We start from the raw sequence: 14,846 nt of genomic DNA, 5'->3' as shown, positions 1-14,846 counted from the left end.
GTGTGTTGAGGGAAGTGGGTGGAAGGGGATATTTTGATCCTGAGGGAGATGAGAGAGGAGGAGAATATAGAGCATTGCTCTGATGGGTAGGTAATTAGAGGAAAGGAGAATGACCAGAAGTAAGGAGGAGGACTGAGTGTTAGGGGTTAAGAAGGTGGATTGTGCTCATTACTGGTAATGTTTGCAGCTTCTATTTGGAACAATCTAAAGTTGTATGTGGGATTATATCTATAAATGTAGTAAGGAACTTGGGGTGGGCGGGAATATGAGCACTGTTCAGGTTTGCTAGAAGTTGTCTTTTAAAACTCTGACTGTGGAAGACAGAGATGATAGGGTCAAAACAGGACTGCAATAAAAGCTATGGAATGGAGATGCACAGAGGAGGTGAGGATTGGTCAAGCAAGACATTCGGGTGGGTATCAATAAAATAAGGGTGGGGGGGAGCAGAAATAACAGAGAAAGTCTTTAGAGATAAGCAGAATGTTGAATAACATTTAAGTTAATAAACCAGTGATGAGCATGTAAATCTTCCATGTTAAAATTATTGTAAGACCCACCGATATTGGGGTGCTGTGACGTAGTGGTGGGTGTTACACAATATGGCCATATGGTGGAACTGAATCTCCATATTTATTTGCTGAGAGAGGTGATTTTACGTAACCTTGTAAAAATTTTAAAGTGTATTTTTGCTGTGAGTGCCCTGTTCCCTAATCTGTATTTTATCATATGGACACCAACCCTGATTGCCTGCTCAGTTGGAAAATGAGCATCCATTGGCTCTACCATAGTTTAATGGATCACTCTCATTTGTTATAATTTTAAGGATTTCACGTATGGGCTATGTAAACAGACACCTAGGAGAAATGATGGCAGTCTGTCCTCAACAGCACGGGCCTTCGCAATCTAGCAAATGGTCTGTGATATCATTAAAACCGTCAAGTCTTCAATGGAGAACTGTATGAATGAAACTGATCCGCTGCGTGCCCATATAACACTTGACATCTGTGGAAAATTGGGAGAAAGAATAGACTCCAGGATGTCTAATGGGCATATGCAAATCAGCCTTTATATTTTATTTCCCACTGATAATTAGATGAGAACCCGACCACTGCCCGATTCCTGTCAAGTACCACTTCCAAAATTTTATTTGATTGATGTTGGCACAATTCTACATATCCTCGCCTCCCAGATAGGGTCAATTCATCTTTTTTAAATAAATAAATAAAAATTGTGAATGAATTGATTCGATTGTGTTTGCCTGACGTAACAAATTTTGAAGTTTTAGCAGGTTATTTTTCTCTAGGTGAATATTTTTTATATATATATATATATATTTTTTTTTAATGTGATTCTTCTTTTTATATATGTGTACCATCCTCCAATCTGTATACACAGAACCTATGTATAGTGCCACCCAATATAGTCTGACATATGGCCAAGCAGAGATCCAACCTGCTACCAACAGCTGGTACCGCAACCCAAAAAATATTTAGGATTTGACCTTCATTGAAATATATTTATACTTCTTGTTTCTTTATATCCTTTATTATTTTAGTGGTGGCCAAATGAGTCTTATCTAGTTTACGTAAGGTCTTATAACCTATGCTGCTGTCATTTTTCTGATAAGAAGTTAGCATTTTGTCATTTGATACCTCTTTAGGGAACACAAATCTGATATCATTTTTTTGTAAATAAGTGTTTATTAGACTTTTAGAGGAAGGGTTACAGAAAAGGAAATCAGTTAATTGTGAAATTGTGATTCTTTTATGTCTGCTTAGAGTACCAGGTTATTATATGTATATCTGGGTATTTACTTTGTGCCATGTCAGATATGTGTAAGGAGGAGACAAAATGTCAGGAGGCATGACATTTCTGAGACCCTAATTTAGGTAATGGCCCGACTTTAAAGCATCTCTCTGAATTATATATTATAAATACAGTTTAAAAAAAAAAACTGTGTAACTGTGTTACTTGCCTTTTAGTCCCTGCCTCCTTAAATTTGGGCATGTCCCCCCTATGGCTAATATCATTTTTGATGATTTTACCCAATCCAATGTTTCCCCATAGGAGACAAGTGTGCATGCGCCACAAATTGTTGCACTGCGCTTATCAGCATCTCTTTATAGAAATGCTTTGATCCAGTGCATCTTTATGGGCATTAAGCGTCTCCATGCAGAGCTTGGAAAGCTAAACATCTGTCCTTCATTAATTGCAGGTCCGGACCCAGGAAGTCCCTCTGTTGGCTATACAAGTGACAGCCAGTAGAGGTGGACTTAGGCAGCAATGTAAGCATTGCCTTTCTTTGAAACACTATCATTTACAATGCTGACCATGCAAGAACACGCTCTGCCCCAGATCCTGCTTCTGGTGGATATACCAAACCGACCTTTGTATGTGTGTGTCTGTATAGACAGATTTACAAGATGAAGCTGCAACAGTATCGTTACCAGTCCCGAATGTTATCTTCTTTTCCTTACGTGCGTTGTTTGCATAAAGAAGATTCTTAAACAAACAACCTTTCACTAGCAATATGATGCGCCTCAAAGACGTGTTGTAGAGAAGACACAAATATCCATGGGTGTCTATGGCATGTATCCAAGTATCTATGGAAATGAAGTGCCAGTGTTGTTATAATTTGGATATGAATTTACATCATTTGGTGCAATGAATGCGCAGACAATTGTTGTCGAGATAATAAAAGTATGAAACTAATTCAAACCCATTGTTCCACCCTATCACTATGAATTTCTATTCACCCATTTTATGTTTGCTCCAATTTTTGGGTCATTGACGATCAATCTTGGAATTATTTTGCAGCTGTTGTGTGTATGGAAATTGCTGTTTACGTAGACCGGACCTTAAAATATAGCGAGAAAAAGGCTTTTGTTTCTTTTTTTTTTTTACAAAAAAAAAATAAAAAATTTATTTGATTTGCTGATATTTTCCACATTATTTATTTGCAAATGCGGTGACATAATGATGCCATTTTTTTTCTTTTTTCGTTTTTAGAATGTGCAACATATTCTTAAAGACCATTATTAAATCTAACTTGACGTGTTCTCACAAATGAAAGGTGGCTTGCGTGATCCCAAACATTCTGTATTGTTACACAGAATACATTTAAATAGAACGAAAAAAGTTTAAATAGAAATACTTTAAAATTACAACAGTTATTTAGTTGAAAGTATTTAAATTGTGGCATACATGCACCCTCTAACTCCCCTAAAAAAGGGGGGTTACCACCCATCACAATTCACGTTATTTAGCTTATTTTGAAATCCCTTTAATTAAGGTTATGTTTTGGCTGCGATTCTTTCAGTATATGCTTTAATGGGAGTACAACACACTTTCTAAGAGTTGGCCAAGAATAGATCTCTAGCTGTTGCAAAACTACAGGTACCATGATGTTTTGTTTCTCCTACAGCCGGGGACCTATTTTGGTCACCAGTGCTCTAGAATATTCACAGCTAACCTTTGTGCTCAGTGAACCAGAGTGTATGCTGGGAGTCCCGGGGGCTGCGCTTTGACTCACTAGAACAGGTTGAGCGTCTTCTGAGGCCTGCAAGCTAAGAGAATAGCGCTCACAGTCCCTGCCCAAACACTGTCCTCCCTCTTACAGCCCTGCCGCTTGTCCGCTGCGAGGGTAAACTCCCAAATAAACTGCCTGGTGCTAGCAACTGAAAAAGAGGAGAAGCAGGGGATCAGCGCTAGATAGCCAAACAAGACTAGAGGCAACACACCTAGGGATGTAGGGTTCCCTCTCAAACCCACACAATATAAAATAGCACTAAATAACATGGTAGAAGGTTGCGCCAAATATAATATTATTCTGAACTAAAGATCAATAAAAACTGGTACACGTGACACGATATTGTACGAGGTAATAAAAAATCATAAATTAAAAAGCCTAAAATATATAAACAGATATTATGGTGATAATAAAAACGCGCACCACTTTTAGGGTAGTAGCAAACAGCAACAGTCTATATAGTCCGTGTGTAGAGAAAGCAGCAAAGTAGATTATTGAAATCCAAATATATGGAAAAGTATTTTAGGTGGGCTTCACAGCACAATGGTGGACCATCTGAACCCCAAAAAAGTAATAATTAAGAATCAAATTACACATCTCTGTGGTTGTTTATAGTATTTGTGTTTGTAGTGTGGGTTATCTGTGGTGTTGTGTATGTGTGCTGTCTCTGATGTGTGTGCATGTAGAATTGCTTGTAAGATTGGGTGTTTGGTAGGAGCTATCTGGTGTGGTGAAGTGTGTATGTAGGGGCTGTCTGTGTGTGTGTGTGTGTGTGTATGGAGGGGCTGTCTGTGGTGCAGTGTGTATGGAGGGGCTGTCTGTGGTGCAGTGTGTATGGAGGGGCTGTCTGTGTGTGTGTATGGAGGGGCTGTCTGTGTGTGTGTGTGTATGGAGGGGCTGTCTGTATGTGTGTGTGTGTGTATGGAGGGGCTGTCTGTGTGTATGGAGGGGCTGTCTGTGTGTGTGTATGGAGGGGCTGTCTCTGTGTGTGTGTGTATGGAGGGGCTGTCTGTGTGTGTGTGTGTATGGAGGGGCTGTGTGTGTGTGTGTGTGTGTATGGAGGGGCTGTGTGTGTGTGTGTATGGAGGGGCTGTCTGTGTGTGTGTGTGTATGGAGGGGCTGTCTGTGTGTGTGTGTGTATGGAGGGGCTGTCTGTGTGTGTGTGTGTATGGAGGGGCTGTCTGTGTGTGTGTGTATGGAGGGGCTGTCTGTGTGTGTGTATGGAGGGGCTGTCTGTGTGTGTGTGTGTGTATGGAGGGGCTGTCTGTGTGTGTGTGTGTGTGTATGGAGGGGCTGTCTGTGTGTGTGTGTGTGTGTGTATGTAGGGGCTGTCTGTGTGTGTATGGAGGGGCTGTCTGTGTGTGTGTGTGTATGTAGGGGCTGTGTGTGTGTATGTAGGGGCTGTCTGTGTGTGTGTGTGTGTATGTAGGGGCTGTGTGTGTGTGTGTATGTAGGGGCTGTGTGTGTGTATGTAGGGGCTGTCTGTGTGTGTGTGTGTGTGTGTATGTAGGGGCTGTGTGTGTGTGTATGGAGGGGCTGTGTCTGTGTGTGTGTGTGTGTGTATGGAGGGGCTGTGTGTGTGTGTGTGTATATGGAGGGGCTGTGTGTGTGTGTGTGTGTATATGGAGGGGCTGTGTGTGTGTGTGTGTATATGGAGGGGCTGTGTGTGTGTGTATGGAGGGGTTGTCTGTGGGTGGGTGTGTGTATGGAGAAGCTGCCTGTGGTGGAGTGTGTATGTAGGGGCTGTCTGTGGTGGAGTGTGTATGGAGGGGCTGTCTGTGGGTGGGTGTGTGTACGGAGAAGCGGTCTGTGGTGCAGTGTGTATGGAGGGGCTGTCTGTGGTGGAGTGTGTATGGAGGGGCTGTCTGTGGTGGAGTGTGTATGGAGGGGCTGTCTGTGGTGGAGTGTGTATGGAGGGGCTGTCTGTGGTGGAGTGTGTATGGAGGGGCTGTCTGTGGTGGAGTGTGTATGGAGGGGCTGTCTGTGGTGGAGTGTGTATGGAGGGGCTGTCTGTGGTGGAGTGTGTATGGAGGGGCTGTCTGTGGTGGAGTGTGTATGGAGGGGCTGTCTGTGGTGGAGTGTGTATGGAGGGGCTGTCTGTGGTGGAGTGTGTATGGAGGGGCTGTCTGTGGTGGAGTGTGTATGGAGGGGCTGTCTGTGGTGGAGTGTGTATGGAGGGGCTGTCTGTGGGTGGTGGAGTGTGTATGGAGGGGCTGTCTGTGGGTGGTGGAGTGTGTATGGAGGGGCTGTCTGTGGGTGGTGGAGTGTGTATGGAGGGGCTGTCTGTGGGTGGGTGTGTGTACGGAGAAGCGGTCTGTGGTGCAGTGTGTATGGAGGGGCTGTCTGTGGTGGAGTGTGTATGGAGGGGCTGTCTGTGGTGGAGTGTGTATGGAGGGGCTGTCTGTGGTGGAGTGTGTATGGAGGGGCTGTCTGTGGTGGAGTGTGTATGGAGGGGCTGTCTGTGGTGGAGTGTGTATGGAGGGGCTGTCTGTGGTGGAGTGTGTATGGAGGGGCTGTCTGTGGTGGAGTGTGTATGGAGGGGCTGTCTGTGGTGGAGTGTGTATGGAGGGGCTGTCTGTGGTGGAGTGTGTATGGAGGGGCTGTCTGTGGTGGAGTGTGTATGGAGGGGCTGTCTGTGGTGGAGTGTGTATGGAGGGGCTGTCTGTGGTGGAGTGTGTATGGAGGGGCTGTCTGTGGGTGGTGGAGTGTGTATGGAGGGGCTGTCTGTGGGTGGTGGAGTGTGTATGGAGGGGCTGTCTGTGGGTGGTGGAGTGTGTATGGAGGGGCTGTCTGTGGGTGGTGGAGTGTGTATGGAGGGGCTGTCTGTGGGTGGTGGAGTGTGTATGGAGGGGCTGTCTGTGGGTGGTGGAGTGTGTATGGAGGGTCTGTCTGTGGGTGGTGGAGTGTGTATGGAGGGTCTGTCTGTGGGTGGTGGAGTGTGTATGGAGGGGCTGTCTGTGGGTGGTGGAGTGTGTATGGAGGGGCTGTCTGTGGGTGGTGGAGTGTGTATGGAGGGGCTGTCTGTGGGTGGTGGAGTGTGTATGGAGGGGCTGTCTGTGGGTGTGTGTGTGTACGGAGAAGCGGTCTGTGGTGGAGTGTGTACGGAGGGGCTGTCTGTGGTGGAGTGTGTACGGAGGGGCTGTCTGTGGTGGAGTGTGTACGGAGGGGCTGTCTGTGGTGGAGTGTGTATGGAGGGGCTGTCTGTGGTGGAGTGTGTATGGAGGGGCTGTCTGTGGTGGAGTGTGTATGGAGGGGCTGTCTGTGGGTGGTGGAGTGTGTATGGAGGGGCTGTCTGTGGGTGGTGGAGTGTGTATGGAGGGGCTGTCTGTGGGTGGTGGAGTGTGTATGGAGGGGCTGTCTGTGGGTGGTGGAGTGTGTATGGAGGGGCTGTCTGTGGGTGGTGGAGTGTGTATGGAGGGGCTGTCTGTGGGTGGTGGAGTGTGTATGGAGGGGCTGTCTGTGGGTGGTGGAGTGTGTATGGAGGGGCTGTCTGTGGGTGGTGGATTGTGTATGGAGGGGCTGTCTGTGGGTGGTGGAGTGTGTATGGAGGGGCTGTCTGTGGGTGGTGGAGTGTGTATGGAGGGGCTGTCTGTGGGTGGTGGAGTGTGTATGGAGGGGCTGTCTGTGGGTGTGTGTGTGTACGGAGAAGCGGTCTGTGGTGGAGTGTGTACGGAGGGGCTGTCTGTGGTGGAGTGTGTACGGAGGGGCTGTCTGTGGTGGAGTGTGTATGGAGGGGCTGTCTGTGGTGGAGTGTGTATGGAGGGGCTGTCTGTGGTGGAGTGTGTATGGAGGGGCTGTCTGTGGGTGGTGGAGTGTGTATGGAGGGGCTGTCTGTGGTGGAGTGTGTATGGAGGGGCTGTCTGTGGGTGGTGGAGTGTGTATGGAGGGGCTGTCTGTGGGTGGTGGAGTGTGTATGGAGGGGCTGTCTGTGGGTGGTGGAGTGTGTATGGAGGGGCTGTCTGTGGGTGGTGGAGTGTGTATGGAGGGGCTGTCTGTGGGTGGTGGAGTGTGTATGGAGGGGCTGTCTGTGGGTGGTGGAGTGTGTATGGAGGGGCTGTCTGTGGGTGGTGGAGTGTGTATGGAGGGGCTGTCTGTGGGTGGTGGATTGTGTATGGAGGGGCTGTCTGTGGGTGGTGGAGTGTGTATGGAGGGGCTGTCTGTGGGTGGTGGAGTGTGTATGGAGGGGCTGTCTGTGGGTGGTGGAGTGTGTATGGAGGGGCTGTCTGTGGGTGTGTGTGTGTACGGAGAAGCGGTCTGTGGTGGAGTGTGTACGGAGGGGCTGTCTGTGGTGGAGTGTGTACGGAGGGGCTGTCTGTGGTGGAGTGTGTACGGAGGGGCTGTCTGTGGTGGAGTGTGTACGGAGGGGCTGTCTGTGGTGGAGTGTGTACGGAGGGGCTGTCTGTGGTGGAGTGTGTACGGAGGGGCTGTCTGTGGGTGGTGGAGTGTGTATGGAGGGGCTGTCTGTGGGTGGTGGAGTGTGTATGGAGGGGCTGTCTGTGGGTGGTGGAGTGTGTATGGAGGGGCTGTCTGTGGGTGGTGGAGTGTGTATGGAGGGGCTGTCTGTGGGTGGTGGAGTGTGTATGGAGGGGCTGTCTGTGGGTGGTGGAGTGTGTATGGAGGGGCTGTCTGTGGGTGGTGGAGTGTGTATGGAGGGGCTGTCTGTGGGTGGTGGAGTGTGTATGGAGGGGCTGTCTGTGGGTGGTGCTCTGGGTATGTGTTAAGGACACTCTCTGTATGCCATGTGTGTAAGGTGTTTGCTTGTAAACGTATTTACAAAAACTATCCCTCCCCATGTCTTGCCTACCTTGTGCAGAGAAGGGAGCAGACATCCTTCTTAGTCCTTGGTGGTCTGGTGGTGGAGCTTGGTGGTTTGGCAGACTTGCGTGCCATAAAAAGGCACCTGACCCCTGTTCTATAGATTTGGTGGAACTTTATTTGTGCCGAAGATCAAGTTTTGCAACAACTTGAGGGATACATGTTTGCTATTCCTGTTATCTAGACTATATTTCATTTACTCTATTAATATTCAAGGCCTTTATTTTAAATTAATAAAATAATACAAAATAAGTACATTTTAATTATCGCCACCCAGTGAATCCAAGGAATCATTGTGACAAATGGCAGAGAATTAAGCAGCGAGACTGCGGGAACATAATCTATACACCAAAACTGCTTTTTTTTTTAAACTAAGGTTGTTTTGGAAACTATAGTGTCCCTTTAATGTATGTGATAAAAAAAATAAAAACTGCTAAAATGAGTGGTGGGAGTTTGAGCGCAGGACATGTTTTTTTGTATTTGTATTCACATTTGTATCATACAGCTATGTTACAATGCTGCCGCCCACCCCATGTTTTCCTTATTAGGGGTTAATAAGCATGAAGGGGTTTATAAAAACACCCCTCTCCGTCTCATTAGAGATATCTTTGCCAGAAGCTCACGAAAGCAAGGTGAATAGTCAGTGTAGGACCCACCTAAGAGGTTTGCCTTGACGCGGCAGGTGGGCATCCCCTCTCATGGCCAGTGGAGTAACTAAATAACCGCCATTTGTTTATATATGCATAGAGATTTGGGAAGAGCGCAGGTAACTTTTTATTTTTTCTATTATATAACAAAATCTGCTTAAATGTTTGAAAATCTTTCCCTGAAATCCTTACATAAATCAAAATAAAATCTAATTTTATCATCTGAATTAAATAAAGACTAAATTGGAGAAATCATTTAATTAGGAAGTGACTAACTGATTTGACAGAGCAATCCGCATATTTCTGTTCATTCTCTGAACCATCTTATTCAAGGCTGCCCTGTACTTTGCAATAGGTGGCAGTAGTGTGTTGTATTTTACCAACCTTGACATTTCCCCTATGAGTTCTATTTTCTCTAAACTCACAGCAGTAACATGCTACAATCCTCTCATGTAGCACCGCATCTAAAAATCGGCTCTATTTTCAATTCTTGCATCTCTGATCTGTGTTCGAGCCTCGTACTTAATACAAGTGATTTCCTAACCCTGCGAAACAGCACTAATCCCACATTATATGTTTGTAGCCATCATCTGATCTGAGCTGACTTCCCCACCGGCCCGAGGCTCAAATGCTAAATTCCTTCTTTTACTTGTAAATGGGGATTCCACCTCTTAGATACTAGAAAAGGTGGCAGAGCGCTGTTAATTGCGGTTGTCGCTCACTGGGTTAATTTTCTTTAGTATTAGACAAAGCGTAATTAGAAAGCTTCAACCATTCACTTCTGTGCAAAATAAAAGAGGCAATAGAATAATTTTTGTATAAATTGTGTTTTGGCTTTTTAAGCTTGCGCCAGACAAATTATAGCACTCATTGTTGAAGTCCATGTTTTAATGTGATTGTAAAGGTGTGGTGGGAAATCTGCAAATCTGAAAACTAAGATATTGGTAATTTAGCACCGGTTTTCCTGGGGTCTTTCATTTTTGGTGTCTTCTCTACCCTCCCCTCCTCTTTTTCTTTTTGTTTCCAAAATCATAGATGCTGACAAGTCTCTGAGATCTAGATTACTAAAGAAATTCTGAATTCACTAAGTTGCCTCGAACGGGCACCTCTTTTAGTATGGACTTAGAAGCTCTGCTTCAGGACATTTCATTAACCCAACTCGCTGGCTAGCTTCCACCAGTTCATCAATAAACCTATATTCATGGAAAATGTTTAGAGAGACCTTGACGCGTTGCTGGAAGATTGATTGAGTTATGCGTTTGGCCTACTGTACAATGATGCAGAATGTGTTTGCATGATACAAATACATTTTAATAGCTCTTAAAGTGGCTTTGTCACCTTCTGGAGTCTGGAGTCTTTGCACATTTTGCCAAGACCCCCGATGGCGAAGTCGCCGTTGGTGTGCAGTGACCTTGGGGCTCCAGATTTTACTTACCTGAACCTGTCCCTTGAAACTGCCTTCATCTCCATACGGGAGATCCTCTATAGCTCCTGGCACTTCATCTGCAAGAAGCCCACGTCAGTGCTGTACTCCGATGTCTATGGAGGATCCTATGATTACACAATGCCTTATTTCTCACAGCTAGGGGAATTGACAAAACTTGATGGTGATAGCTCCCACCCCCTGTCTTTACCATCTGTTTGAAAAATACTTCAGACAAAGTAACTGCTATTGGTGGTGGTTATGGTGCCAAGAGTTCCCTAGTGTCCCCCTTTTGTAGGGAGTCAAACAGGTTTGTAACCTGCAGTGCAGCAGTAGCACATTGGCTGAGAGCAATCAGCTGATACTGAGGGGTGACTTAATCCAGGGCTTGGCTCAGGAGAGCCAAATGAAGTTCCTGCTTAGAAATTTCTGGCTGTCCGTCGATGGTAGCAGAGGCAGGGAACAGCACCATGCAGACCTCAGAAGAAGTCTGCGTAACCGCTATAGTGGAATGGTGCTTAGAGTGCTTTTTTACCATGATGTAAAAACTATTATATCTCAATGGTTGGCTTCAAATGGTATAATTAAATTTATTTGGGAGATCTATCAGAAGTCCCTGCCACTGTTAATCCTTGCATGGCCTTGTAGGGCATGGTATTCCGATCTGATCTAATATCCAGGTTGGAACCCTGAACATTTCATGTAGCTGGATTATTGCTTTATCCAGGAAGGTTCTTTCTTTGACTATGACGGATTCCATTCACCTGTGCTTCCCCTGATTTTTTTTTTCCATCAGTTTTAGACAGTCCTCTGTACCACCTTTGTATTCTTGCCTAAGTTTTTTTCTAATTTCTTTGATCAATGGGGAGATAGTGATTTATTTATTTGTCCAAGACAGGCCATTGATGAGGATAGGTTGTTCCACATTTTGATTATGGTGAGAACCATCATATTATATGGAACCTAATAAGTCCTTTAGGACGTGTGATTCCCTATTTTGTCCATTTTACTGGAATAAAAAAAATGGACGTTGGCAGCTACCTTGTGGTTTAACAGTTTAAAAAAATAAATCAAAAATTTAATTGACAAATAGATCAGTGTGACAGGATTATCGACAATTTACTAGAGAGGTGAATATGACCTGGGCCTTTTGCCTTGTGGCAACTGCAGAGCAAACTTACAAAGTGGCTACTTGGTCTTCATATGGACTTTTTTGTTAAATTTTATAGTTTAGATATTTCAGTATCTGTTCATGCTTCGTTTCGCAGGTAAAATTAATTTGTTGATGATCCTAAATGTAAATTTTAATTTTCATCAGTGTGGCCATCGTCTACAAATATCCTCCCTGGTGTTTTATCTCCATAGGGTTCTGGACCTTAATGGTTTTGCTCTTGCCTGGATTATTTTGTGCTTCTCTTCCTTGTTGCATTCTGCTCTGCTCAGCTAAAATGTTAACTGGCTACCTTGAAAATGATTGGCTAGGATCACTCACTGTTGGTGATATCCACTTCTGAGAGGTTTTTTTTAGGGTGTAGGCTTCTTAAAGGGACACTATAGTCACCAGAACAACTACAGCTTATTGAATTTGTTCTGGTGAGTAGAATCATTACCTTCAGACTTTTTGCTGTAAACACAGTCCTTTCAGAGAAAAAGCAGTGTTTACATTCCAGCCTAGTGATAACTTCACTGGCCACTCCTCAGATGGCTGTTAGAGATCCTTCCTGGGCCATGGCTGCCTAAAATGCATCCAAACATTCAGTATCTCCTCCCTCTGCATGCAGACACTGAACTTTCCTCATAGAGATTCATTGATTCAATTCATCTCTATGAGGAGATGCTGATTGGCCAGGGCTGTGTTTGAATCATGCTGGCTCTGCCCCTGATCTGCCTCTTTGTCAGTCTCAGCCAATCCTATGGGGAAGCATTGTGACTGGATCGGGCTACCACTTCTGCTGATGTCAGCAGGCAGTGGGCAGGTCTAAAGGAAACTGACCCAAAGCATGCAGCTGCAGACTTGAATACAAGTAAGATTTACTATATTTTGGGAGTCATGAGGGGACCAGGGTGGCTAGATGGTGGTTTTAACCCTATAGGGCCAGGAATACCTGTTTGTGTTCCTCACCCTATAGTGCTCCTTTAATGTGCTGCTCTGCATTGTGTCACTGAAATAGTTGATTAGAACTTTGTCCTGCTGTAGTTGCTATGAAAATGTTTTTACATTTTATTTTTAAATCTCCCCAACAGTTTTTAAAATCATAAACACTATGTGGTGATCAATATTTAGTTGCAGTAGACATTACTAGAGAGCAGATGTTAAAGACAGGGGTTAGGGTTGGTAAGTTTATGGCAAATATTTACGGAAAACACTGGTAACGCGCCATGAATTGCCGATCTGCTTTTAGCTGGACTGGTCACTTGAAATAATACTATGTATCTGAATTTTTAAGTTTACAATTAAAAATCCTCTTTTTCCTTCTGAAATCGAACTTTCATTTTTAGATTTCTTATTACCCATATATAGACACTTCATGCAGTGTGATGAAAATATTACATGAAAGACCTTTTGATTCCTTATTCTTTGCGGCAGCCAGCAATTTCCGAAAATTTCAGGGAATCGCACATCATCTGTGAAATCTTAACCATCCACACATACTGTAATGGTTTTAGATTCTTCTTTTTTAACTCTGCTGCGTCTCAAAGTTTAAAGTACGCTTGGGAGGAAGTGCCGTAGCAGCATTAGTTAGGCAGAAAGATCAATTAATAGACAAAAGCATGAGAGCGTTGACAGAACATGCTCCCTAATTAGTTAACTGATGAACCATAGAGTTCACAAAAGAAAGCTATATAGCTCCAGGCTAGCTGCTCCTACAAGACCTCTTTACATAACAGTAGGATGTAAATCATTAAACCAGCCAACGAGAACATTTCTCCATATCTTTATACAGGAGGTGCCCACAGTGTAACAAGTTATGGGTCTTTTAAAGTGATGTATTAGTATTTATTACGGAACGGAACACTGAATGTATTTATTATATTTCGAAGCCCTGGAGTGTATTTCACCAACCTTTGCAGCATCTAGCATCAAGTGCCTCTATCTCCCACAGTATTTTAATATTCTTGATCTCTGCTTGTTGTTTGAGTGATGGACATATCAACCTGTAGATAAAGGAAGTGTCCCGTAAAACCAGACTGGTTGGGTTGTCTTGAGGACTGGATAGTTAAAATAACAGCCATTATGCCTGTGTCACCCACTTATATTTAATATAGAGAATAATCCAGGCACTCCAACGAATTCCTAACAAGGCAGTTTTATTAGAATCAAAGAACAGAAAGCAACGTTTCAATCCCTTAGGGTCTTTGTCAAGCTTATATTTATATTTAATGACTTTTAATGATATAATAAAATTAATAATATAATATATATTTATGACTAGTGCTGGTCCTCGATAAACTCTTTAAACAGGGCTTGAGAAATTTGATTGAATCTAGGAGCCAGCAAAAAAAGTTAGGAGTCAGTTTTTTTTACAACTTAAAAAGCATTAAATTCATCGACAAAAACACAATTCTTAGAGGGACACTATAGTTACCAGGACCACTACAGCTTAATGTAGAGACACACTCACCCATTGACAGACACACTCACCCCATTGACACACACTCACCCCATTGACACACACTCACCCCATTGACACACACTCACCCCATTGACACACACTCACCCCATTGACGCACACTCACCCCATTGACACACACTCACCCCATTGACACACACTCACCCCATTGACACACACTCACCCCATTGACACACACTCACCCCATTGACACACACTCACCCCATTGACACACACTGACCCCATTGACAGACACACTCACCCCATTGACAGACACACTCACCCCATTGACAGACACACTCACCCCATTGACAGACACACTCACCCCATTGACAGACACACTCACCCCATTGACAGACACACTCACCCCATTGACAGACACACTCACCCCATTGACAGACACACTCACCCCATTGACAGACACACTCACCCCGACACCGATATTGCCGAAAATACAGAATATCGGCCGATTATATCGGTAAAACCGATAATCGGTCGATCCCTACTACTGGCTATCAACCAGGGCTGTCGAAAATACCTTTTATGCAATGAAGGTCACTATCTCCCGTTCACATAAGCCCTAAGGACATGGAGCATGCAGACTCTGCACATATGTGTGATTTCAACATACAAGTCATTTATTAGTAAAAATAAAAATGTTTTGCATCCAAATACCATGAATCTAATTTACTACTTCACTTGAACCTGTGGATTTTTTCAGGCACAGGAGGGGCTGTGTGAAAACCCTTGAGGGACACATCTGGTGGCGTACAACTTTGTAAATTCATATACATTTATGAGAATGGTAGTGTGTTACATTT

The 14,846-nt window shown here is 44.4% G+C and overlaps 1 protein-coding gene across 1 annotated transcript in view; it reads left to right on the top strand.

Moving 5' to 3' along the window:
* The window catches only part of DNAJC24 (DnaJ heat shock protein family (Hsp40) member C24), a 41,761-nt gene that overhangs the window by 8,541 nt on the left and 18,374 nt on the right, over positions 1 to 14,846 (top strand). The window lies entirely within an intron of this gene.

This window comes from Pelobates fuscus, chromosome 12, assembly GCF_036172605.1.
Source record: "Pelobates fuscus isolate aPelFus1 chromosome 12, aPelFus1.pri, whole genome shotgun sequence".
In the NCBI taxonomy this organism is placed as follows: Eukaryota; Metazoa; Chordata; class Amphibia; order Anura; family Pelobatidae; genus Pelobates; species Pelobates fuscus.
Note: the sequence above shows the minus strand (reverse complement) of the source record. Positions and strands in the feature narration are given on the sequence as shown.